Raw genomic sequence first — 27,024 nt, 5'->3', positions numbered from 1 at the left:
TCGCGACTTAGGTTGTGGTGGTGGTACCAGGCACCTTTCATTGGCAGAGCGTAGTGTGCGGTAGGGATTGTAGACCTGAATGAGAGAAAGTAGGCGGGGCCAACATGTCAAAATATCTGCTGTGAAAAAGGTCTATTAGCCACCAGTTAGCTAGCTCATAGAACTATTGTCACTGACTAGCGTTAGCAGTTAGCTTGCCAGCAACAGTTGATCACCAAGTGGCCCTGTAAGCAGGTTCTATGTTACCACTCTTTTAGCATTACCTATTTTGTGTGGACACACAAATGAACTTTTACATTTTCTTGTGTGAGCAGGGGTTTAAGACTCTGCATACTTAGGGTACATCCCCCTGACTCCCCTGTTAGCTTTGTTGCACCTGTTTGGATGGGACAAATTACACTTTTATCATTCTAATTAGTTCATAGTTCTGCCCATATTCAACCTGAGCAGGATCTAACCAGACAAAATAACTGAAAACTTGGGGTGTTCAGAGCCTTATTAACAGTTTGTGTTTTAGCCTGCTTTGATTGGAAACCATCTGCATTAGCAAACTTTGCTTTGATATGATAAAATAGACTATTTCTTGCCCGAATTTATGTCTCCAAGAGAAAGTGAAATGTATACAGTAGAGGAGAACTTGGACAGAGGTTCAGACTCTAAAATGGTAATGGCATACACTCTCAAACTGTCCTGCAACATCCAGCACTTATAGGATGGCATCCTGCCCCAGCGTACAGAAAAGGCTGAGAGTTTAATACTTCTGAACATTGCAGAAATTGCACGAGTTGCACTTTGAAGACAGCATGAGATGGCTACACCATTATTTAAACTTAATATGTCAATCATTTCAGCCATGAGTAGTTCTGTGGGATAAGCTCTGTAACCACAAGGTATCAGCCTTTGCCAGTGCATATTTATGCTCCAGCTTAGAAATTGCCTCACTGTGTTCAGCACATCTGACACATCCAAGAGCGTTACTGTAGGCATTGTACACATACTTAGAGTGACATAAGTTTGAAATAAATTATATGCTCATGTAGCAAAGAACAATAACCAGTAGATTATTTAATTTTGAGAGTACCAATCATCTATTCCAGACAAATTAATCACCCAAAAAACTTATACCAGTGAAAATCATAGGTGAAGACGCAGATTCTCTGTGGTTTCATCTAAGTTGTATTGAATCATTACGGGCTGAAGACGCAGGTTACAAAAAGAAACCGACTCAATCAATTGATTAAATTGAAGTTGAATAAACAGAGCGATTAAAAACCAATGTATGTCATTGCATAACTTGCTCCATTAGATTAGTATTACATTTTTTCCTAACGCACAACTAACTATGCACATAAAGATCTAGATGCTAAGAAATTTGGTCCGAAATACAGACAAGTTGTTAGGTCAATTAATTAGTCAGTCTTTGTTGTGGTGAAGGAAACCACATGTATCCAGCCTTGGGTAAAAGCTTTCAGTGCTACTAATTTGTCAATCTCTGTCTTTTTAAATTCTTAATCACTCATTCCTCAGTTTTGGAGAAATCTAATTGAATTAAAAGCTTAGTGTAAAGGTACAACATCAGCTGCTGAGCTACATGTCTTGTAGCAAGAGGTAAAGCCATCGGTTTGACGAGGGCTCTGAAAAGGGTGCGGAAAGGCAAAGGAATGCCTTCAGATTTCATTTGGAGGAAAAATGCTGATGCGGTGGTAAACGAATGCAGACGAAAAGCTGGAGAAAAGAGTGAAATAATGATCACAGTCTTGACGTGGTTCACAGACAGATTTTTGTGGTCACCCAGCAGCGTTACAGAAGCAATTCCCAGGTTCGGCTCCTTTCCCCAAATGTTTTCCTATCGCCAGTCTTGCACTTGCATTTTATGGGGCTCGTATTCTGTGGCTCATAGAGCTGGTAGTCTGTGTTTAATACCTTAAATTGGGCTGATGTAGAAAAAATACTGAAATGAACTGTATCCAGTTTAATCAGGGCCCAGAGTGCTGCATGTAAGTTTTTTCAAGGTGTTGACGGTAGTAAATCCTTAGACACGCTCTTTAGTACTATTAGCAATGTAGGAATTTAAGGTTATTTGGCTGCTGGACTGGAAAAAGGTGTCAGCTAAGGAAATCAGCCCTCTGACAATATCATGACTCAGTCTGAATAGTGGACTATAGTCATAAAGTCAGTACCTCATTGGCTATGCAAATCATTTTAGAACCTTTTGACCTGCATGCTTTTATACGAATGAGGGGGAAGATTCTTTGGTTTAAGCCTCTTAGTGACAGGAACTCTGGGCCTCGGGCCAGCAGTTATGACTGATGGAGAGGGTTGTCTCCTCAGCTGCCCCTGTACCCACTGAGAGAACAAGCTAAAGATGTAGAGGCCAAATATAGAAGGCTATTTCTCACCCTGGGTTGATGGATTACCCTAAAGCCAAACTATGTACAGTGTCCAAAGAGGTAACAATGTACCGTATTCATAGGAGGGGTATCTGTTATCATACACAGTAACTGCACCTTTTTTCACCTTTTCTCTTTTATCTTGGCCCGCCACGTTTTAATAAAATTGAGTTTCTTCTGCACATGGAGATCATTGTAAGACTCCCGTCTCCGAACTGAATAAGACCTCGAGCAAATTGTGTCAGAAGCCAACAAAGCTGGTGGCGTTTGTTTTGAAGGCTGACTGCTCCCAACTTATGCAGCCTTCTTAGCTGGGTTTGTGTTCTTTGGAGCAGAGTCCAACCAGATGTTTCTCTTTGAGCCACTGAAACTGATAGCTCGTGACGCAGTGTCATTTTTCACCACCGTATCTCCACGCTCCACTCAACACCCACATAATGCTTCATTTATGCGAGCGGAATCAATACGTATTTTAAAGTAATATTCTCAGAGAATAATTTTTCGGTTGGCATCTTTACACTGTCTGAAAGCGATCTTTCAAAAAGCAAAGCCTGTGTGGGAGGATTTGGCTGTGAGTGGGGAAAATGCCAATCAAAAGAGGCAGAGATCAATATGATTTTGAATCAAACAACATAACAGTAATTCCTCCTGTCTGTTTGTAGCAAACTCTAAACTGGATGACTATTGTGGGGGAGGTCTTTTTTTTTCTCTATTTTCTCATGTTCCCTTACTCCTTAATATCAGCTCCTCAATAGACAGTAAGAAATTAACATGGGTGCAATGCTAGGGTTCACTCTGTTTGAAGTAACGATTGACCTTGTTAATTAAATGAGCACGGCTACTATTCCATGGCATTGAACTGTTAAAGATTGCATACAAAGTTACACAGTGAACCACAAAAATCAATACTCAACCGAGACGAAGAGCAGAAATTGCTTGATGAAACGGTTTTGTTTGGTTTTCTATCCACAACTTCCCACTCCCACTGTTCAGTGGCCCCTGTGGTATGTTTGTATCTTTTCAACACTATGGATTTATAGATGCCTCAGCATTGTAAATCATCTTGAAATCAAGCATCCACATGCCCTGTATCTATGGCTATGGCCAAAAATACCACAACTTTTTCCAGGAAACTCTGTACTCTTGTGTTAAATCAAGAAGCTTGTCTGATCAGAATGAAGTTCAAAGCCGTGTTCGCCACAACAATACAGAGAGTTAAAAGTCCCGACAGATGCTGCTTCTCTTCTGAGCAACAAGGCAAAAAAATGACAGCAGTGACCTGTGTATCTACATTATGGAGACCTGTTTAAATAGCTGGTATAGCTTTCTAAAAATAAATGACATGGATATCCTTTAAACAATGTTGCACAAGTGGCTCCTATTTGCGTGTTGATCAGAGGAGGTTTCATTCTCCCATCAATACTTGTCAAGTCCAGGTTCTTTTATCGGCACACAACAATGGAATCAGCTTTCACTACAAAACAAAAAAACTATGTAAAATAGAATATAATGGAAGTATAACATGGACATATACAATCAAAACCAGACAAATTAATCTAATATCTAAACTAATTTATCCTTAAATGCATAGAGCAAGATGGGGAGTGCTCCTGATCCCACTGTCAGCCTTTAAGAATTTCCCCTTAAATGTCAAAATGTTGTGACAAAAGGTAACTTAGCCTTGACATTGTACACCATTCATCGTTAGCTCTGTCCTTCTCCCCCTCAGTAGGTCAAGTTCATGCTCCAGCACTTGTCGCTCATCTTGGTGACTGTCTGTGTTCGAGTGTCAAGGTCAAGTTTGTGTCTGGGCCACACTAAGAGTTTAACAAGAAGGCAGTACTTACGGGGATTTAGAACAACTGGTCAGGCCAAAAAATGACTTAAGCATATTTGAAAGCCAATTTCAAACAGACACAGCCCAGACATATAACATGTAATACATAAAAAAGTTAGAAGAAAAGTTATGTGAATTTTATAATCCGGACTCCCAACTTCAGGCAAATAGTTTTATTTGTCTTTACTTTATGGAGAAAGGAGTGTAGTCTTCATATTTGTCTATCCAAGACAGTGCTTTTGTAAAGTACACCCGTATTAGCAGGACAACATTGCTTTTCAAAACTCTTTGCCTTTCACCATTGTGTTTTTAGATCTTACACAAAATGGTTTGGCTACGTTCAGGCACAAGAATAACAGCAGGTTAGGGTAAGGGAGAGATCACTGTCTGGGTTAAAATAGCTGCTTTGTTAAAGTAAGGGAACTGGTGCAACCTTTAGGGTATGATTAAGGTAATGGTTGAAACCAACATCAATCGACGCTAGGAAATGGGAGGTGAACAGTGGTCTCCAATGGAAAAGTCTGATGTTTTGTTGACCTCAAGCTCCTTCCATGAACTTTGTGGGTTTAAAAAATTGTTACACTAATTCCTCCTTTACCTCAGACGGACAAGAGCCATAATTTCAATGGCCACTAGAGGCCTTTGCCACTTGAACGTAAACACATGTCGTAAACAGCTTATGCTGTTGTTTTTCTTGGGAGGACAGTCTCAAATTTTTTGCTTACTTCATTAAAGTTTGTAGGCTGAGTCGTCACAAACAAGCTCTGGGGTTCTCATATAAATTATGTTTTATTGATGAAATCGGAATAAAACATTAAAACATCACATTAGGGTTTTAGTTGAAAGCAGTTGTCATAAATTTTGTCCCTGTGTAACCCCACCCCGCTCTAGCAGAAAGACATACACAAAGTCTCAGAGAAATAGTCTTTTCAACTGTCTCTGCATTTTGGAACATTTAATTTTAGGGAAAAGACAATAAAAGAATAACATCTCTAGACCTCCATCCTTGCTCTGACGGGTCCTTGTGTTTTTGCATGCATTCTTTTGCGACTTTAAATTTAGCCTAGCATCCTAATCCCTGGCATTGTTCTGTTAGTTGGGAGCAATGCTAGACATGTTTTTGGACGCATAGCGGTCGGAGCTTCAATGTGGACAGAGTCAGGTCCAGTTTAAGTTGGCCTCGTGCCACTGTGTCATCTGCCAGACACAGAGATGACTCACTGCACAACTGGAATCAAGGGGGCCGCGGTGTCGGGTGTCCCATGTGCTGAAGAATAACCAATCAATGTCAAGAAAACAAAGTAAAGAACAAATTAGCCCCGCACAACTGGACACTGGAGATGTATCTGTGTAGAGTTGTTTTTCTTGGCTTAGGAGATCAAGAAAGAAATTTGTGTCGGCATTTGAGACCTATTAACACATTTGTAAAAGATGATTTTTCTTTTTTGTATATCCTCCGTACCCTCCTTTTAATTTCATCATATTAATATCATATTTGCTGTAATTTGAATCACTGTTTGTACCCTGAATTTCCTCCATGATTTTTTCCAAAAGAGACGAAACACTCCGTCGTGAAGTCATCGGGGGTAGCATACAGAAAGCTCCTTTAACACTGGGCATGTCCGCTTCACCCTCCTAAAACAATAAAGGATTGAATTACATTTGTTTTCACACATGTTAATCTCTGCTTGTAAAACTTACACAAGCCCGAGGAGGTGTGCTCATACAAAAATTCCTCAGCGAGTTTGTCAGACGGCAAGTGCGTGGCTGGAGTGAGTGAAATTAATGAAGTCTGTAATGGGTTATCAAAGAGGGGAACCTGATATCTGTGGCGGGGAACCCCACCTGTTTATGGAGAGACACACTTGGTCCACACACATACACACACACACACATGAATACATACACATTACATATCACAGTCTGCCAGACCAAAGAATTGCAGGTGGAGTTCAAATACTCCCCCCAATGCCAGAACGACAGGTGGATAGGCATTTTTTTTATGATGTCTGCTCTCCCCATGTGCACTTTTTAAGGCGAGCAACATGAGATGTCAGAATTGGCTGCTGGAAAGAAAGACAGACAGAGAATTGTATACCTGTTGTTGGGTGAAATGTTCATGTCTTAAATGGAATTCAAATATTATGTAAGTTTGAGTTATTATCAATAACATTTTTACATAAACATATGTCAGTTTTGCTAATCTCCTTTCCTTCTCGGTATAACATAATTCTGTCCAATTTGTGAGCGTTTTTACACTGGCAACACCTGCTCCCCTAAATTTCCGTTTTTATATAAAATTTCCAGGAATTTCCATGGGCGATATGGACAAAATCAACATCAAGTATCTCGATAAACAGTATTGTACGGATGACTTTCGGTGCTATCACAAAATAATTACACAGTGAGATTTTTTAATCATCAGTAATGTGGATATAATGACTAAGTGGGTAAAGGCAAATAATATAACAGCTAAAGCTAAGTTCAGAAAATTACATTACTTTACTGTAATACAGCATTTAAAACCAGGAAAATACCACACTTTTGCCACAATATTACATTATCCAAAATCTAAGACGATATCTAGTCTCATATCATGATATCAATATAATATCGATATATTGCCCAGCCCTACGATACAGTAAAAGTGGTGTGATTTTAATGAACCAGCAACAGAAAGTTACTTGAAATAAACAGAAGACTGACAGATAGCAGGGGTACCAACAGCCACCACAGCTGGCAAGATAAAGATAAGAGCAGAAAACTAAAGATTAATCAAGAGAAAATCTGAAGATGGCAGTACTTTCTGCTCTGTTTGAACAAGATAAGGTTGCAATTATAAGTTATGCGTTATTTGAATTAAAGTATTAGCATAATCGTGAAAGAATGTTAGATATACTGTATAGTATAGTGTTGTCATACTTCAATTAATAGTAGCCAGTAGGGGAATGTAACTAAGTACATTTACTTAAGTACTGAATCCTTCAATATTCTACCACTTTATACTTCTACTCCTCCACATTAACAGTAAAAGTGAAATATAACTTTTTACTTGAGATTGGGGGTAGCAGATATTGATTCTGAGTCTGTGTTGGTGTACTTCTGTATATGTTTGTGAAATCTGATCAAATTAAGTCATAAAAGAGTCTCAAAGATGTTCAAATCATGACAGAATGACATACCACACATAGAATCGATTATTCAGTGTGGTGTCTAGCATCTTTATTTCTTTCCCTCTCTCTGCCAATCTTTGGTGCCACAGTAGATGAGGAGGAGGTTGTTTACAGATGGATTACAGAAATATGTCTGCTGCATGGAAGTGATGTGACTAGCTGTTGTAAGGTAGTGCTAAAACCAAGTGTGCAGGACGAAGAACAACATGGTCTTGTTTGAATCCTTCTACACTTTTTATTGGTCACAGCTTTCTGTTTTGTTGTTGGGTTTGCTGAATGTTTGGTTTTGTACATTTGTATTTTGCTCTTAATTACGTTGCTAGGACGTTTTTCATAGCAAAAGTACCATTTAGGCTAAAAGTTACATTTAAGATCAGAATCATGCGAAGTAGATTTTATGAACTGACAATTAATGAACTGGCAGTTTCCATTTAATAGTTCATTTCCCCAGTGCTGTTTTTTACCATCACCTTACCCAAAAGTCAACCACCCTGGTTATTTGCTGTGGGCACACGCCAGCCATAGTCAGCCAAATGGCAGAAGACGTGGAACGCTCCACTGAGGAGCCAAAGTGCAGGTAACACCCCTTGAAAACACTTGGAAAAAACACTAAATTTCCACTCCACATGCAGTGGGAATATGCACGCCTGGCTACATATGCACAGTTTCTCGGCTAATAAGTCTAAAGTGACTGTTAATCTGCAGGATATCAAAGAGTTATTTGCACTAGTTGTAATGTCAACCCTTCGTCTACTGTGACACTTTTTAGTCTCAGGAAACACATCCATGATATTTGATGCTTGGAGCTTATATGTTGAATTTGCTCCTTCTTCAGTGTCATCAAAACAACACTGTCTCTCAAATACATGAAATCATCTCAAAAATGCTGATTATGTGGGATGGATACGAACAATATTCTCTTCTACTGTGGCAAAAACTTAAATTGGACATGGTGGTTTTCAAATTTGTCAGGTAAAGTTTTTACCCTATTCAAGCAGTGGCAAGTCTCACATTCATTCTGTCTATGCCATTTCTATTGATATGGAAGCTGCAGTAGCAGTTGATAGGAGCATTTTTCTGCTTGTGGCACAGGGATATGTTGTCCCCATTCTTAATCCCACCTAAAAAAGCTCCAATTGGCTTGACCTATTTGAGTGGCTGAAAAAGTGAGATGCGGTCAGCGAACCAGGCTAAGATGTTATGGGAAAAACGAGAAAAACTTTGATGAACATCCTGATACAGTACGTACTCAGGCACCGTAAAATTTCCCCACAAAAAGACCCAAAAAAACCTGCTAATGCAAAATAGTCGAACATGAAGGTAAATCGTGAGAGATATGGTTGCAGCTGCAGGGAGTGCTGCTCTCCATAACACAAAAATGGGGCCAATGCAAACTCCAAAAGGAATATAAAACCCACCCTTTCAACACAGTAACACTCACACTGCAGTTACATGTCATTAAAAAGCTGAACAATTATGGAAACCATATTTCAGCTGTAATAGCTCATTTGATACGTGTAGAATTGCACACCAATATTTCATCGCTACAGCCTGAAAGTTCTTGTGATTCACTCGCTGGAATGCAAACATCAATTTGTATTTTTTTTTCCTCTTCTAAATCAAGCCAAAAAAGCATTTTTTCTGAGGTAGTCTAGTTGTATTAATGTGTTATGTCTGATAATCTTCCGTTCAGCTTTGATTAAATACTTCAAACCTGACAAATGAATTTAGTCTGTTACTTTACAAGCCCATATCTGGTTTATTTCTTACCATGCATGAATCACAAATACATTAGTTCCTAAGATTGTCTCATGTAAATATGCAACAATTCATATGTGTCTTCATAAATAAACCCAAACACCTCAGTAAAACATGATCATCACCAAGGTCATCATTCAGTTGTGTCTGTTGTAACTATGTTTTCCAACTAAGCTTTCCATCACTTTTCCAAATACCCCCCCCCCGCACCCCATCACCCCCCTCCAAATTTTCCATCCCACTGAACTGTAGAGCATGCACTAATACACCAGGCTCATCATATTATGTCCTTTAACTTCATCTATATACAGTGTGTCCTAAATCACTGTACAGAAGTACTAATCATTTTCAGTGCACAAGGGCCAGCGTATAGTAAGATCAAAGTTAAGCTCAATCGTAGCTGGAATGTGTTACCCTCTGGGCTATTTTTAGGTTCTCCTTGCTAACTATCTGCCTTTTGGACTTGATTGGAGATTAGCGCTGTTTTCATTCTGGCGATGAGTAAACATCCTTCCATTTATTTAGAAGCTCTGAATCCTCCCACTGCGGCTAAGTGGATGGGCACCTGCTATTTTTGGGAGAATATGGTGAGGGGGTATCTAAAGAGAGAAGGGCTTGTTTTACACCCTGATCAGAACCTATAAATAAAATCTGCATGTGTGCGTGTTCAGGGGTGGTGGGGACGTGGGGGGGGTGAGGATGTGGGTGATGATGTGTGTGTATTTGGTGTGTGTATATGCATGCTGTGTGTATGGGTGTGTAGTTGTATATATCACTGTAAGGCAGAGAAACTGAGACAGACACTCAAGTGAGTGTTGAAATATGACAACATATATATAGTTTCCTCGTGAGCAGTGTCAGTTTAGTGATGGCAAGAGTAGTTGATGATTAATTTTCCAGGTCATTAGCTACTTTGTTAACTACTAAATATAATATAATATATATATGTAACAAAGTCACTCTTATTTTAGTTAATATGAAACACATTTATGTTACCAAGTTCAAAAATATGAATGTTGCTGACATATATGTTGTCGATTTTTGTTTAGAAATTCAATAAATTATTACTTTATCATTTGTACAAAGCATATTTTAAATTGCATTTTTCTGGATTAACAGCATGATGTCTGCATGAAACGTTTGATTTTCACTCTTTAAAAGTTAAATCCACAGTGAATCAAGGTAGTGATTGACTGCTACCATACTGCGCTCTGTGGTTAAAAACTTTCAAGCATGTTTAACTTATGGTCCGACCCAGTCTCACATCAAAATGTGTAACAGCTACGTTGGTCCACAGCGCAAAACGTATCGGTTTCACAATAACGGCTCTAAAATTGTGAGGTGCCTACGTTTTTTTTGGGCTTATTCTTTTCTGTTGGCCTGCGTCCACGTCACATGACTGTCAAGTTTCTGTCTGTGAAAAAAAAAAAGAAATAGCTGACCTTTTATTCTCAGTGAAAAAAATATTTTAAAATAGTTTCGGCATTAAAATGCATTTTGATAACATTTCTAGCAACAAATGTGCATTTTACTTTCATAATCTTTGGTCAGTGAATGTATATTATGTTTAGTTTGTCAGTTATTACAAAGATATTTTCAGGCTTTCTATCGTTGCTATGGTGATTGCTATGGTGGTTGTTATGGACACTGCTATTGTTGAAACCATGTAGTTGCACGTTTGGATCATTGTCTTTGTGTTGTGTAGTTATCTGAGCTGTTTTATGTAACTGTTTGATGATGTTCTTTCAATAAAAATCGGAAAGTGCACCAGGGATGAATTGAATTTGAAATCCAGAATTTGTAGCTTTGTGATTGGCTGACCGTAGGACCTGCCGCCTGGAAGTATATTCCTCACTGTCATGATGTTAAGGTTTTCTTTTACTATCTTTAACATTTCTCAACACAAAAACACAAAAGTGTCCTTGATAACTCAAATTCGATAGGTTAATGTTAAGGCCATCAGTTTTAATTATTTCTCCGTCAATTCTGAGGAATAAAGTTTTTTTTTTGTCAGATTTTGATAGCAGATGGCTACAGATGAGCATTGTGTTGTGGGCGGACTTGACGCATTTGACTACTATTTTGGTGTCAGTGGGTTTTGATCCATTTCAAATTGCCGCCCAGTCGGCCGCAACCCAAATCCAAACAACAAGGAAGAAAGGCTTTGTAAAGCCTGTGATTGTAAAATGTTAAGTTGCTCATTTAATTTTATATTTCCAAGAATATGTGGCTGAGGATATTTAATATGAAATCATCTTTCTTAAAACACTGAGTCTTCCTCAATGAATAGTGAGCCATGTTATCCAACAAAGCACTCCAACAGTGTGTGTGTGTCGGTACATGACATCTTGTACCATGGCCATATAAACGGGATGAAGATGGAAATGGACTTTACATTTCACATCCCTCATTTAATCCCTGCACTTGTCACTTTCATATATTTCATTGAACTGGACTTTACATTGTGTATTGCGTTCAACTGCCACTGTTACATTATTTAATTATTTATGCAAATGTCACATTTAATTTTTTCTCTTGTCACCTTCATATGCTTGATACACTTCATTTCCTTGTCTATAGCACAGTCCATATTTCCTTTGTACAGTCAATATTTCCTTTAAAGTTTTGTATCCCATTTCAAAACTATTACTATTCCATTATGTAAATAGATTTTAAAATTTATATTTAATATTACTTTGTTTATTTCATTTTCATTTCATCATTATAACCTTACTTTTGTCTATTTTTATTCTTCTGTGTTGAGTTTTTTGGGAGCAAATGCCAAGACATCATTTGTATGTTTGCATTGGCTAATAAAACAGATTCTGATTGAAGAGACTATGTCATGCTGACATAAAATCCCAAAACCAAGAACCATAGAGATAGAAAAAATCTTCAGAGTTGTGTAAATAGTAGCCTATGTATGCATCGGTATTTGACGACCTGGGAATGAGAACGGGTTGGTCTTTTCAGCCCTAACCTTAACCCTAACCCCAACCCAAACCTCCAAACATGTAGTAATGCCCTAGATTGTCAGCAGTATTGTAATCTCTGAAGGTGACTCATCTTGGTCAAACAAACAAACAAACAGCTTCATTTTATAATTGAACCTTAGGGTCGTGGAGCTAAACCAAATACATCTTTGCAAAGGTCTCAACATGGACAGTAACATATGTCAGTATGAAGATTCTGCATGGCTCCTACTTTGAAATACTGACCTTTGAACCTTGACCTTGGTGCATGTTTGAAGGCTTATAATTCAGCAACAAAAGGGGCTGCAGAGATGGGACCAACTGTTATAGAGAGCTCTTGACCTCAGCTATCATGTGAGTACAGTGAACAGATGGGGATGCTGTCAAATATGGATAAAATATGGTTAAAATTAATTTTCACCCATTTAACAATTTTTTAACATCTGATTACATGAATGTGTTTCCCATCCCTGTAAACTCCTCAGTGTACTCTCAATTCAGTATTTACAACTTCCAATTCTCGGAAAAAACACTAATATTTTTTTAAAAACTACAAGTCCCTGGAGCTGCGCCATGCAGCTTGATACAAATCAGCTGTTGCAGTTCTTCCGGTTTGCAGTAGGGTTGTAATTATGGTCGTAAAAAGACATATCTACTGAATATATCAAATATCTAGTACAGCCAAACTAATAATTACACTGCATCTAAATGATATGTGTTAAGAAAAAGTAAAGATGTTGGTTTATTTTAGGTATAACTTTATTTCTGAGAATTGAAGGAGAAATAATTAAAACTGATGGCCTTAACATTAACCTATTGGATTGTTGAGTTATCAAGGACACTTTCATGTTTTTGTGTTGAGAAAAATACTTGAGTTAAGGTGAGGAAAATACTCACGGGCGGCGGGTCCTCCGGTCAGCCAATTGTAAAGCTTCAAATTCTGGATTTTAAATTCAGTTCATCCCTGAGGTGCTCTAAAATCTAGGTTTTTATTGAAAGAACATCATCCAACAGTTGCAGAAAATTACACAAATAACATAACAGCTCAGATAACTACACAACACAAAGACAATGATTCAAACAACATGCAACTACTTGGTTTCAGTGATAGCAGCGTCCATAGCAACCACCATAGCAACAATAGAGAGCATGTAATTATAATAACTAACAAACTAAACATCATATACATTCACTGAACATAGACTATGAAAGTAAAATGCACATTTCTGGCTAGAAATGTTATCAAAATGCATTTTAATGTTGAAACTATCTAAAATATTGTATTTTCCACTGAGAGTAAAAGGAATGTCAGCCATTCTTTTTTGGTTCTCGCAGACAGAAACTTTACGGTCCATGACGTGGACACAGGCCAATAGAAAAGAATGGGCCAAAAAAAACGTAAGCATCTTACATTGCACGTACATATATATACAATATACAAATACTCAAGTTCAAACATTCTCAACTCGTTGTCTTCACATCTATTGATAGGGGCTGATATCACACTTTTGTGAATATTTGCGTCTATTCACTATAATCGCATCTTTCCATTGATTTTTATGTGTAATTGCGCCGTATCTAGACTTTGCTTCTCATTCTGTCTGAACGCACAGTCAGACTGACAGTGTAATGGTTAGCTTAGCAGTAAACTGATCACATAAAACAAAATTCTACTAAATCACAAATAATCAATCACAAAACAGCTATAAAAAGTGTATCTATACATACAACAAGAGCATTTAGGGAGTAGATAAAAGATACCCGTCAGTAGTTGCTTTGTAACACCATGTCCTAACTGAATGCAATGCGAGTGAGCGTCAGCGACAAAATCAGTTTGATTGCTTTATTCTCTATTGATATGTCCTAATTTGCTGTGATGTGCACAACGTGATGCGGCGCACTGTTTTGAGCTGAACTTTTGTCAGACGCCCTGTTTCTATTTACTTCTTGCAGCTTGTTTTGAAAGTGCGTCATGGACGAGGAACAGCAGATTTATTTAGTTGAAATGAGGAGTTATATCTATGATACCTCCTCCTTTCACTACAAAAGCCTAAATAAGGTGGCAGCTGGGTAGGAGGGAGATCGCCAGGGAGCTGGAAGTTTCTGGTTAGGCTGCCATATTTTATGTCATTTCCAGTAAAGAAACATCTAAATGTCACAATATAAAACGTGTGTTTTCTGTTTTAAAAAGTACAAATGTAGCATAGCAAGTACTCACCCATCTTTTAGTTGAGTATGTCTCCAGTCTGATCTTGAGTGAGCAGCTGATAGGTGCGTGATTTGTTTACATGACGTAACAAAAGAGGATATTTAACGGATTCAGTATGGACAGAGAGTGTCTGATATTATGCGATGCAACGTGATAGTTGGACACTTGCTTGCTGTAAGGACACTTTGTTACAAATCTGACTAAAATATGAAACAATGTCAGTGAAGCTGCTGTGGAACTGTGTCACTAGAGGTTTCTACTAGCAACAGAATGTTGAACTGTGTCAGAAGCATAACAACAAAAGCTGAAACAGAAACAGAAAATGTATTGTTTTTATTAATCAACTTAAACTGTTTTATGATAAAATCTAATTAAATAATATTATAAAATAATATAACTTTTTTCAATATGTATACAACGTACCAAAAAGAATTAATCTGAGCACTCTAACATTGCCCACAGTGCTATATGGGTAAAGGCGAACACAGGCCTGACAGCTGGTCAGGTTCAGGACGGTGAAGGTTATGATCACAGTGAGTGATTTCCATCTCACCATCCGCCCACTCACCACAACTCAGAGACCCCTGCTCAGACCCCCAGACAGCTGGACCCTGGTTCTGGTTTCACCACTAGTTTGGTCAATACAACTACAAACTATGTCTGTTGTCACATATCTTGCACTTGTCTGTTGACCATGTACCGTTTCTTGATATGTGTGTGCCTAAATATAAACACAGACAAATTTCCGTCCATTTATCATACTTTGAAAACAAATTATGATGCTGACTCTTGCCCAGTTTGTAGGCCAGTACTCTAAAGAATGAAGAGTCCAAGAGCAAAGCCTTCTCCCTCTGTCTTCTTCTCTTTATGAGTAATGTCGATTTTTTTTTTTTCAAAGTGCCCTTTCCCCCTCCTCTTTCCTCCCTCCTTCCTTCTCCTTTCTCCACTGCTTTCCCTTGCCCCTTCACGCCAGCTGTGGTCTGCACAAAAACTGATTTTCAGAGTGTTAACCACCATGTTCTTCCTGCCGACGGCAGGATTTCATTTGCAGAGCACAGGGGGCCAATATCTAGGGTAATTCCCAGGGTTTAGTGCCACTGATCTCTTCCCAGCTCACCTTGGGGAGAAAAATTAAAGCGGCGATAAGGCCTTACCCTGCCCAGCACCATGTTCACCCTGTGCTGCCCGCTGCCTCAGTGCTGTCAGCTACTGGGGGCGCACACAGATAACACCTGGTCAGTCTCATATTCACTGTCTGTCGGCATTCGCACGCAAACTAAAGGTAATATTAGTGGAGACAGCATGGTAAATGTGTATATGTAGGACTTTGTTGAGAACTAATAGACAAATCATGCTTAGGTAACATTTCTTTTGTTTCATAATGTATATCCTTCATATCATATATCAACAGGCAAACCTTAGAGGTACTGCAATACCATCAGGAAGCACATTTTGAATTAGGACGTGAATCTGTTTGTTTCACAACAACAACAACAACATATGTCACCCTAAATATGTTCGGGATGTTCAGATTGAATTGCAGTTGGTTTAATAATAAATGCAAGGCTCATATCAAAAGCAGAATAGCTTTATGTTTAAATGTCTTTTTTCCAGTCGTATCCTATGTTTTACCCAGTGTTACTTCTTTTAGGAGTCAGAGTCCAAGTACATCATATATTTTGTCTGTATACTTCAATATCACAGTTATTTATGTCACATAGGCAGTAACTACATAAATACATTAGATACTGAAAGTTGCATCACAATGGTGCTTTCCCACGACAGTAGTGTCTGCAAACAAAGTGTTTGCAGTTTCTCAATTTCTTCTCTACAATTAAAAGAACTCTAATATGTTGAACTGTTCCTGATGGGGGGAAAAATCCAGTTATTTCTCCTAATATATTTCCATCTTCCCAGTAGCAAATGACTTTCCAACAGTTTAATAAAAACCATGTCTATGACAATTTTTAGGACTCCAGTGTGAATGTGACATCTGCAAAGATCCTAATTTAATTTAAAATGTGTTAAACCTGACAATTTAATTTAGAGGAGGGAAAGACACACTGACAAAATGAAATGTCATTTAAATAAGAAAATTCAATCAAAATAGTAAGAGATGTGATTTTCATGTATGTTACATGGAATGTAAAATTACTTGTGGCTGAGGATATTAAAAAAAAGAAATAAAAAGTTTCATTCTGCCGTTAAGGTTGGTGGTCTATTCAAGGACACTGCTCGTCATCACTCTGGTAGTATATGCGTCAACTGTGTGATGGCAGCAATTAAAAGGCAAAGTCTTGTTAACCATGTGCTCAGGCTTAGCACAGTGGAAGTGGAAAATAAAGAGGTGTAGGAAACACACATGCTTTATGGCCTCCTTCATTCATTCTATGTATATAGGCATGTGCTGTTTTATTTCAGTTATTTTCTCTGCCGGTGTCTAAAAAGAGTGAAATTCTTTTAAAACTACTTTTGAATGCACACTCAAATACACGGATGCACAGCAGTTTATTCCTTCTGTAGGAGTGGGGGGTCCCAGAAAATCATTTATTTCTGCACATCGGGGAGACTTGTGGATTTAAGTGAAACCAAATGAGCCGATGTCTCCCTGATTGAATACGCAAGTTATTGTTTCTCTAAAAAGTGCATCACATAACGCTCCCTTTATCTCTCTCATACATGACATGAGTGTTGGTTTGACATTTTTCTGCTGAAATGTGTTTCCAATCGGTGGGAGATGTGAAGCCCGTGGTGGGACATGCATGCTGCCCTTTGAAATGATGCACTAGGACGAAAACATAAACAAATGTTTGCCACCAAGCACGTTCAAACTCCCCCTCCCCCTCTCACCGCCTGCCCACCCCTGCTCTCCAGAAAGCCACAGCCTCACATGAGACACATTACCAGGAAGGCAGAAAACATGTTTTTGGAATTAAACTATTACGAGCCTTCCAAACAAGATAAATTTCCTAATTGGCTCCTTTCACAACATTTACATATTGCCTTTCTTTTTTCTTTTTTCTCCCCTGGGAGGTGGGTGTTGTTGGTTTGGTGGGTGTCAAGTAGAGGTGTCCTATGGAGGTAAAGTTTATGAGAGGCAGCCTGGTGGAGAATCACGGTGGGACTGAAAGGGGGGAAAAAAGAGTGGCCGCGTCGACATACGAAGCAAAACAAACAGTCTGACTTCTAAGCCTTGGCAGACCCTGCTGACGGGTCCCTTGGTTTCTCAGCTTTCCTCCCAGATGCCTTTTAAGCCTTTTATTCTGTTTTTTACTGGCACACTTGTTTTTTTTTTTCTTTCTGTGCACTGCTTTCGGGATGTGTGTATGTGTCTGTGTGTGTGTGTGTGTGTTTCATTGATCCCCAGAGGGATACACTCAGAGAAAGAGAGGGAGGGGAGAAAGACAGAGAAAGAGGGAGACATGGCAGTGAGTAAAAGAGGTAGAGGCATCCTCAAATGCTATTTTAAATGTTTGAAGAGACACTCACACACACATGCACTCACACAATTGTGCCATAACAATACACATGCCCCGATGTGAAATGATACCATAAGAATGGCCAATTCCTGCTGAACCCAAAATAGCTTCACACCACACTTTAACAACTCCTCACTTTCGCTGTCAGCTTGAGCAAACACAGACGTCACAACTATCAGAGAAGTCGTCCTTCTCCCTCTCCCTCCCTCTCCCCCTGCCCACTTCTGAGACGCTGCTGCTGCAGAGAAACTCAATCTATTGTTTGATGTGAACAGACAGATTGTCTTGCAAAGATTGCCAAATACTTTGTGTAAACAACCCCCATTTTAACCTTCTCCAAAGTGTGACTTAATAAAGATGAAAACGCGAGGTGTCCGTTTCCCCCTCACTGGGCAGGCTGAATGAAAACCACATGCGTAAATATAGCCTGGTGTGCGGCATTAAGTGTGCACATGAGAGAAGAAACAGTAATCAGATTGGTTTCCTGTGACAAACAATAACATTTATTTTAAACCTGCAGCATTTTTCTCAGGCAGAGGCAGTAGCTCCCATGGTAATCAGAGCCAGACTTGTCTTGGCTCCAAGACTCAGGGATGTTGCTACCTAGCTGTCTTCATTGGAGTGGGGCAAGTGAGAGGTCACATCAGCGCTGGTGTAAGACAAGATGGTACCGCTGTTTAAGAATAGCTTATGTTTGGAAGGGAAATCCGCAAAGAAATCATGACCTTCAATATTATTAAGAGTTTAAGAGTCAAAAACTCAGCTACTCTGTTTGATAAGGGCTGTGTGGGTATGGTTTGATCAGATCTGACTGACATCGACCTAGCAATATAACCACACTACCGTCATCAGATTTTGGTTCAAATAATGCTAAATTTGCTCTCTTCAAATGAGTGAATTCATGCCAAAAAAAACATATTTCTTCCAACTTTGGCAGAAACATTGTGTAAAATGTCAAATATGTAAGTTAAAGTGTCACCACCACAGTTGTGATGACATGATCATATTATTATTAACATTGATTTTAACCATATCGCCCAGTGACAAACAAGATTTATAAATGCTCTTGTGATATTGAGAATAAAGGGATTCATCATTGGGATAATATTTTACCTCTCTGCATATCTACTTAAACCGGTCCCTACGAGGATCTACTTTAATTATTTAATGTGGAAGCTTATCTCAGTTTCCCTCCATTTTCATAATGAGTGATAGCTTTGGTGCCCCATGTAGCTCAGCTTAACTGTGATCAAGTGGAGGCCTGTGTGAGCTCCCAGCACGCTTACAGTCCCTTAACAGAGGAACATGCCGCAGTGATGGATCACACGGTTTTCATCACAAACTCATAGGAGTGTCTGCTCGCCTCAACTTAAGGGCTTCTGACCTAAGAGCTCCCCCCTGTTGGGGTGATTTTAGTTGGACAAATTTCCCCTCCTACAGGGTGTCTGCCGGCTGCAAGGGGAGCGGCTGCAAGTCTCATCTGCCTCTTATTATGCTCCTAAATTGAGTGCGTACACAGTGGATGTGTTAATGGATGAAAATGCAGTGCAGGGACATGGCGTGCAGGGCTGGTAAGGAGAAACTTCTCCTATAGCCTGTTGGACTGCTAGAGTAGCCAGCACTCTCAACTTATCTCTGCTATTATGTCAAGTGTTATGTTACTTGGCAGAGGTTGGAAACTTAGACATTTCTGTGTTATTTATTTATACGCTGCACATGTGGGTATTTTCCTTAGAGACAACTTTAGAACGTCAGAAATGTACAGTATTCCCCTTCTTACTTTCACTTTTGCGGCCTGCTGATGTGACCTAGAATTACATGCCAAATGCTAATATTGACTTCAGTAGATGCCAAAGTCACTATACACCTTGTGTGGTGTAGCACAAACTTTATAACATATGAAAAGTATTTGCTGCAAAGAGGATCACCACAACCCTTAAAAGTCACCAGATTACTAAGGAATATTTATAATTTAACACCATCCACAAGCAAAATTCATGTTCTAGATTTTGTTTTTGGCATGTTTTGACCATTTTAAAAGACATCTCACCTGGTAAACAACTTATTTTGTCTACTCTAAAAAAAAAACTGTGCAGTAAAGTAATAAAGGTGGATGTCCTATTTTGAAATCCACCGGCTAATTTGATGAGCAGAAGAGAAAACTAGTTTCACACGCCGCACATAAGTGGGTGAAGATTACCTTGTGAGGGCTGTCAGAGGCAGGCGCGGTACAAGCGAGCTGTGGCCAATGTGGAGAAACTCATGGCAACAGTCAGCGCCAGTTGTTTGATACTGTAGCTTGGCATGATGGGTGCCTCTCCAAGCCCACAATGGATCATGCATGACCACAACACTTAAATATAGAAGCACAGGCAGCAAAACTGCAGCTATTCTAGCAGGAGCTGACTTGTAGCATACAGTAAGTAAGTTTGTTACAGTGATTACTTGTAGGCATAAATTGTGTTAATGAGACTTTTCGTATACTTATTTAAAACAAATGTGTTATCTTACAATTCAGCAGCACATTGAAGTGGCACTCCTGTCACTGTCTGAGAATATAGTGATGTTAGGATTGTCTCAGCTTTAGCTTGGAGACAAACTTGTGTGTGTATATTTTTTAAAATGTGTCTCTTGTGAGTTGCCAAACTTAATGGAAATGTAATACCAAATTATCGGAGTATCCCTTAAACATTCTGGACAACTGTAGGGCTGCTGCTCACATAACTGCCTTTGCAGCAAAACGCAAAATAATACACTTTAGTCTTTAATAATTTATGAAATGTTTTGGCTCTAAATCCATGAAACATATTCAGTATTTAAAAAAACAAAACAAACTATACTTAAAGCTGATCCAGCTGCAGCTATTTTTAGTGAAAAAACTCTCACAGCGAACAGACAGCAAAATTAGCGACCAGCTGGCGAACAAAGTGTATCATTTAGCAGCTAAAGAGCCACATATTTCTCTGTAGGGGTTGGTGGAGACCAAAACAGAGCTAAAAGGAGAGTGAATATTGTACTTACATTTGTCAGATCACCAAAATCACAACTTTAAATGAATGCTAATGTTTCTCTGTGTTTGCTAGATGTGTATAGTGTTTGCGAACACATTCAACATATCACTTTGTAATGTGAAAAGTCAGTGTTCTGTTAAAAGCTTGTTGCACTGCCCAAATGGCCAAAATTTTTTTTTTACAGATTTAAGTCATTTGTAGAACAAATTTATCAACATTTCCAATAGTATTGATGCGGTTCCTGTGCACTATTCTATTCATTAATTGATGTAGTGGAATAAACAAGGCATCCAGCTTAGACAGTGTTAGTCTCATGCACCACTCACTGAAGTGTACATGACCAAACCCTATATTAAAATGAGTGATGTATCGCTATTAGTGTGCTCGTCCTTGAAGTCAAACCCACTTCGGTGGACTTGCACAATTAGCTTCCTAAACAGTAAACGGAGAGAGTGTGAACTGTCCCAACAAACCAACAAAGCGTGAACTGGTAACCCTGCCAAACGACATGCTACAGATTAAATATCCTACTGATGGACTCATATACATTATAAGGATATTGGAATACATTTGACAAAACTGTTTTCCTCTCAGTCTTTACCAACAGCTGTGTGAAAAATGCCTCACATTTGCCATTAAAAGACAATCAAACAGCAAACGTTCTGGTATTCAGACGATGGAGTGAAAAATTGAGAAGGGAGAGAGGATTAGAAACAGCTTGGAGTGCAAATTGAATTAGCCCTTCTGAGATGACTTGGAGTAAGAAATGAAATGTCATCCTCGCCCAGGCAGAAATGCAAAACATGTGAATGTGAAGAGCATCTTTTTCTTTTTTTTTTTTTTTTTTTTTTTTTATTCTGACTCTTTTTACTGTACTTAGATGTGTCAGGCATAAATCATCACAGCGAGGATGAGAAACAGCCGCCCGCAGCTCCTCGAGACACTCAGGGTCAAACAGACTCATGCTGTATGGCGAGTCGTACAGCTGTCTTCAAATTGTGTGTCACAGCTTTAACCCTGCTTAGACTAATTCCCTCCTGCGGTGCTGCGGCTCCCACCAACAAAAAAAGACTGTTCACAAGACTGATTCGTAATTTGGAAATGATTAATGCAAACCACTATTCCTGTGTGTTTTTGGAAAACAAAATACTGGGTTGTCTCCAGACATATCCATCTAAACAATATTTATGTTCGGAAAACACGCTCTAAAAATTGTGAAATCAAGTGAAACTACGTTGAAAAATTAAATGTGCTGATATTCTATGCAATAAGCAGCACTCGGCGAAGGACACATTGGATTAATAATCAACCAGTAAATCTGAAACTCTAACTAAATGGTGTTCTTGTGCGCTGGAGCTCAAGTACGCAGCTTGTAGACAAAGTGATCGAGTTTCACTGAGGCATGAGCTATTCTGTCACTATTTTTATAGACATACAATCTCAACCTGCTGGAGAACTTTTTTTCTCTCTCTCTCTCTCTCTCTCTCTCTCTCTCTCTCTCTCTCTCTCTCTCTCTCTCTCTCTCTCTCTCTCTCTCTCTCTCTCTCTCTCTCTCTCTCTCTCTCTCTCTCTCTCTCTCTCTCTCTCTCTCTCTCTCTTCCACAAGAAAGTTATGTGCAGCTCCCTGGTGCTGGATGTGAAGTTGATACGCAAGACTCATCGAAGGTAATAACGTCGGGAGCTGACGAGTGGAAGCAGGCTGTGCTTCTCTGCTCGCTGGCTCCTGCGGTGATGGGGTTGGTTATGACACCAGAAACTGGCCTAGAACTGTGGATACATTTTCAAAAAGTTGGTTTTGGTGAGAACACACAGACTCAAGTCATAATAGCGTGATCATGTAACAAAAGTCTGTGTTTTATGGTCTCACCAATGCAACTCAAATGTCAGAGAAGCCTGATGTATTTGCAGTTTAATTTGTTATTACTATTATTTAGTTAATGTATAACATTTGTGTGAGGCTGTTCCTTCTTTTACCATGCTGCTACATCTTCTGTAAAACTGAGAACGTATTGCCAGATGTGGACAATAATAGAATTGCGATTGACTTATGTCCATGAAATCATTACTAAATTTGCTTAGTGGTATGTACTGGGATAGACTGGGAAGACACAGTGTTTGTGCTGCAGAGTAGAAAAACGTGGTCATAGTCTCCACACTTTAAGGAAATGTGATATGTTAACGGTATGTTTCTAAAGGAATGTTTTACAGCTTAGAATAAGGCTTAATGCCTAATTTAGTTCTATTTTCATTTTCCTTTACATTTTCCTTTTAAATGTTGTTTTAATTCATTTTCATTCCTTATGTAAAGCTTCTATAAAATGAAACCTTACTTTGTATTCTGAGCAAACATTAAGGACTTTTTAATTGGATCTTTATGGAGCCAGAGAGGTCTTTTTTTTTTTTTTTTTTTTTTTTTGGAGCCAGCATCTTGTACACACCAATGGAACTGCTCCTCAGACACATCATCAGTGGTTTTTGCTTTGGCTGTGGTTGATAGCTGATTAGTTTGTGCCCTTTTCCATTACATTAGTCTCATTTTCCTTTGCTCCTATGAAGAACCATACTGTATATTCTAAATGATGGCTGCGATTATCAAATCAGATCCATCACCATGTTTAACGTCTGGTGACAGACATTTAGGGTAGATACCGCTGTCTTTTTCCCATTTTTCATAGATCAGGCAAGTGCTTCTTACTAATCCTTGCTCCATTTGATGCTATAGATTTTAAATGGGTACTCCAGCGATTCATATTGCACTTCCATAACAATGGGAGGCTCATAAAAGACAAATTAAAAAAGAATGGTAAAAAGTTAAGCAGCAGAGCATGCGATATTTTAAGGTTGGTGCTAGATTAGAGCAGGCAGGGACGATTTGCAAAAATCTTGGAAGATTTTAACCCTAACATTATCCCTAACCTCGCGAGAGTTTGTCTCTCTGGCTGATCCAACCTAGCATTTACCATATTTTGAAGTTCCCCTCCAGACATGTTTTAAGACATGTCATGATTAGCCCCAAACTAGCTTTGATATCATAAAAATCATGCTTGTACGTATGCGCTTTAAACTCAGGTTTAAGGTGAGCACAGAGAAACTTTCCTTCCGCAGCAGATGAATGTGAAAACAGCCTGCTATAGTGTCAAACTCTGCACATACATCATTCTGATACATCATCAATAGTCAGACATCCAAGTGAAGTGACAAAAACACATTTTGAGTTGGGAGACTTGAACTGTTAGTCTCTAGTATGGATCAGGCTTCAAAAACACTGGGTCCTACATTTCCCATAATGCAACTCAATAGAGTCTGTCATTAGACCCTCCCTGCATCCACTTCTTTCAAATCCTACATTTCCAGTTTGTAATACTGGGTTTTTCCTGAGCCAAGCCAAGATAACCCTAGTGACATCATCACGGTTATTTGGAAAACTACCTCCAGAGCTACAGAACGCATTATACAAATGTTTAACATGCTGAGTGGTACTCATCATGATGAGTAAACTGAACTTCATGTGTAAAAACAGTGGCGTGCCCCTTTTTAAATATAGTTTTCAAAACCCACCATGAAAAGTAGTTTATGAATCTCAGCGTGTACTTTTTTTTTTTTTTTTTTTTTGCTGAGACTGTGTCAAATTTTTGTTAATTCTGTGGTCATACTGTGTGTTGCTGCTGGTTGGTGGTTGTGATCATTTAGCAGCTATTCTTTAAAAGTCAGCTTTCCCTTTTGATGAGCTGTGACATTGTAACATAAATATTAATATTAAAGTGGTGACATGTTTACCTCTTTTAAGACTGACACTTTACTAATGGGCATATAACTGGGTTGTTTATCTGCCTCTGTAATTAAGCTTTAGTTTCAGTGAAGCTAAAGTTCTTGTTTATGTGGTGTTTCCATTATTTTGTCCGTCGTGTACCCACATGGTATGATAACTGAGTTCTTTGGTGTGAGTTTGTGCCTTTGATAGTGGTTTAAAATGTAATACAGCTAACAGGATGTCACTATCTGTCACTTCCTAAATCCATATCTGGAGCACACTCAGTGTGGGTGGGGGCATTTTTACTACAGATACAAGGCACATGCTGTACAGTGATGATGGCTCTGAAACTAGGTTATCCATCACCGGCCGTCCTCAGTCCACGGGCCCCTGGCCAATACCACATCCATTATCAGGTTGCGGGGATACATGAACAGGGAAAATGAAAGGCCTTTTTCCCAACAGGAGACTACATTAAAAACGTATGGACAGATGTGAGAGTCTGGCAGACCCACTACAGTATACTCTTCACTCTGAGAGGACACAAACTCAGGAATGTCTTCTTGTAAATGATGAAATAGTGCACAGGGACAGACATTGATTATATCTGACATGAAGAGTCCTGGCTGACTTTTTAACCAAATATACTGTACAAAACTTTTAGCATTGGGAAATAAATTACATGCTATGAGAAAATTACTGATGACAAAAAATCTAAAAGCAGTGATCTGTCTTAAAACATGATAATCCACAAAGTGAACATGTAATATAAATGCATGTATAGTGCTGTTTAAATACGGATATGCATATAAAATGTTTCACACAGGAAATTCATGCATAGATACTACATACTACAAACTGCAGTGTAAAACATTTTTTCCCCTGCAACATGAGGCACAAGAGAAGAAAAATCCCACCAAGACTTGGCCAAAAGTGCTTTTTCATATTGTAAATTAAGGAGAAGACTGTGGCTTTCAAAGCAAACCATTATGATAGTTAACGTAGAACCACTTAAAAGGCCAGCTGCGGGAGTGACGTGAATAATAGTGTTTAATTTGTCTAATCTTAGCAGGAGCAGTGGGTGGCTGGGGTGGGGGCTTCCCTGGTACCCCGCTGGCACTTGAAGAGAGCTGCTTCCACCACAATGTGGTGCAAATGCCCTAAATTATCATTTGGCTGTGTTGCTGTTGTTTTTTGTGCTGTTCCCCTTTCATTTGTAGTTTGTCTGTTGTTAACATGTGTGCGCAAAAGACAGACATAGAGGAACTACTGTGGAAAAGTCAGTGCAGATTAAAGTTTGGCACGTGCCAAGAATACTTGATTGAGGAGATGATTTTCTGTTTCTTTTTCAAGGGCACTGTAATTTGCTCAGGCACTATAAAATCCCTATAAATAAATAATTTAAGAACTTTATAGATGTAGTTTGGAAAGTATTTACAAGGGCAAGTTCCTCGGACCCTTTTCGCTGCAGCTGAGACATTCACTTGGCCGCATTATAACGCTACACGTATGGTGAGCCTTATTTAAAATGTCAATAAAATTGTCTCCTTTTGGAAGCAGGTTCGAATGTGGCCGCTCACAGTGTGAGTGGTTTAAAAATACAAAATAATGCAGATATCAACAGTTTTGCGAGTATTCATCATCCAAGGGTTGTGGTTTATGCTGAGCTATATTTCCTTTATTTTATTTTCCTAACTGAATTCAGCGGTGCTGCCTCTTGTGTTGCACCAGCCAGCACCAGTTTGGTAGTGGAAAATTTACTGCTGATTTTTATACTGCTTGTTTTCAATTTGACACAGTTTTACTTTCCGGTAAGACGCTCTTGGAGCCGAGTCATCTCTTGCGATTCTCCTACCAGCTCTACTGAATGTTGGTTTGCATTGGAACAGGAGATGTTGTTCTACGCTACAAGCAGCTAGATAGTCTTATACTATTTATTGTTATAATCCCTCAGCACACATTATAATTATGTGACAGAGGTAATACTTAGTGCTGTGAAATGTAAACTTGTGTGAATTCAAATACATGTCTTAAATTTCAGACGGGCTTCGAGAAAAAGGAAGAAATGTCTTTTAGGTGTTAAATTATAAACACTAATGTCCTCTGCAGCTGTAACAAAAACAAATCATGGTCATGAACACCCGACATCAAGAGGAGAAGGCACATACTGTGGGGGCAAACCGTGTGTGTGTGTGTGTGTGTGTGTGGATCTCACCTAAATTAAACCATGTGGTCACCAAAAGTCCCTCAGCAGTCTCCCACCCCCCCCACCTCAATCTCCTCGTCCCTTCAACCCAGGCCTCTCATTGACCTTCCAGGCGCTCATTGTCCCAAAGTGAGACTTGATTACTGGCCTAAGCCCTGTGAAGGTTCGCCTCAGTGGCCACAGCTGATCTTTTATACTAATTTCGGATTAATGCGGGGTCTGCAACACTGCGTAAACA

General features: G+C 39.0%; 2 long non-coding RNA genes across 2 annotated transcripts in view; one reads left to right on the top strand and one right to left on the bottom strand.

The window, feature by feature from the left end:
• Positions 1–27,024, top strand: part of LOC122990769 — a 101,343-nt gene that overhangs the window by 52,781 nt on the left and 21,538 nt on the right. The window lies entirely within an intron of this gene.
• LOC122990770 lies at positions 5,010–14,517 on the bottom strand. Its single transcript, XR_006405475.1, has 3 exons — positions 14,349–14,517; positions 5,751–5,862; positions 5,010–5,494 (listed from the first exon to the last, which is right to left on the bottom strand). It is a non-coding gene; the product is annotated as an uncharacterized LOC122990770 (long non-coding RNA).

This window comes from Thunnus albacares, chromosome 10 (assembly GCF_914725855.1).
Source record: "Thunnus albacares chromosome 10, fThuAlb1.1, whole genome shotgun sequence".
Classification (NCBI taxonomy): Eukaryota; Metazoa; Chordata; class Actinopteri; order Scombriformes; family Scombridae; genus Thunnus; species Thunnus albacares.
This window is presented reverse-complemented; position numbering and strand designations above follow the sequence as displayed.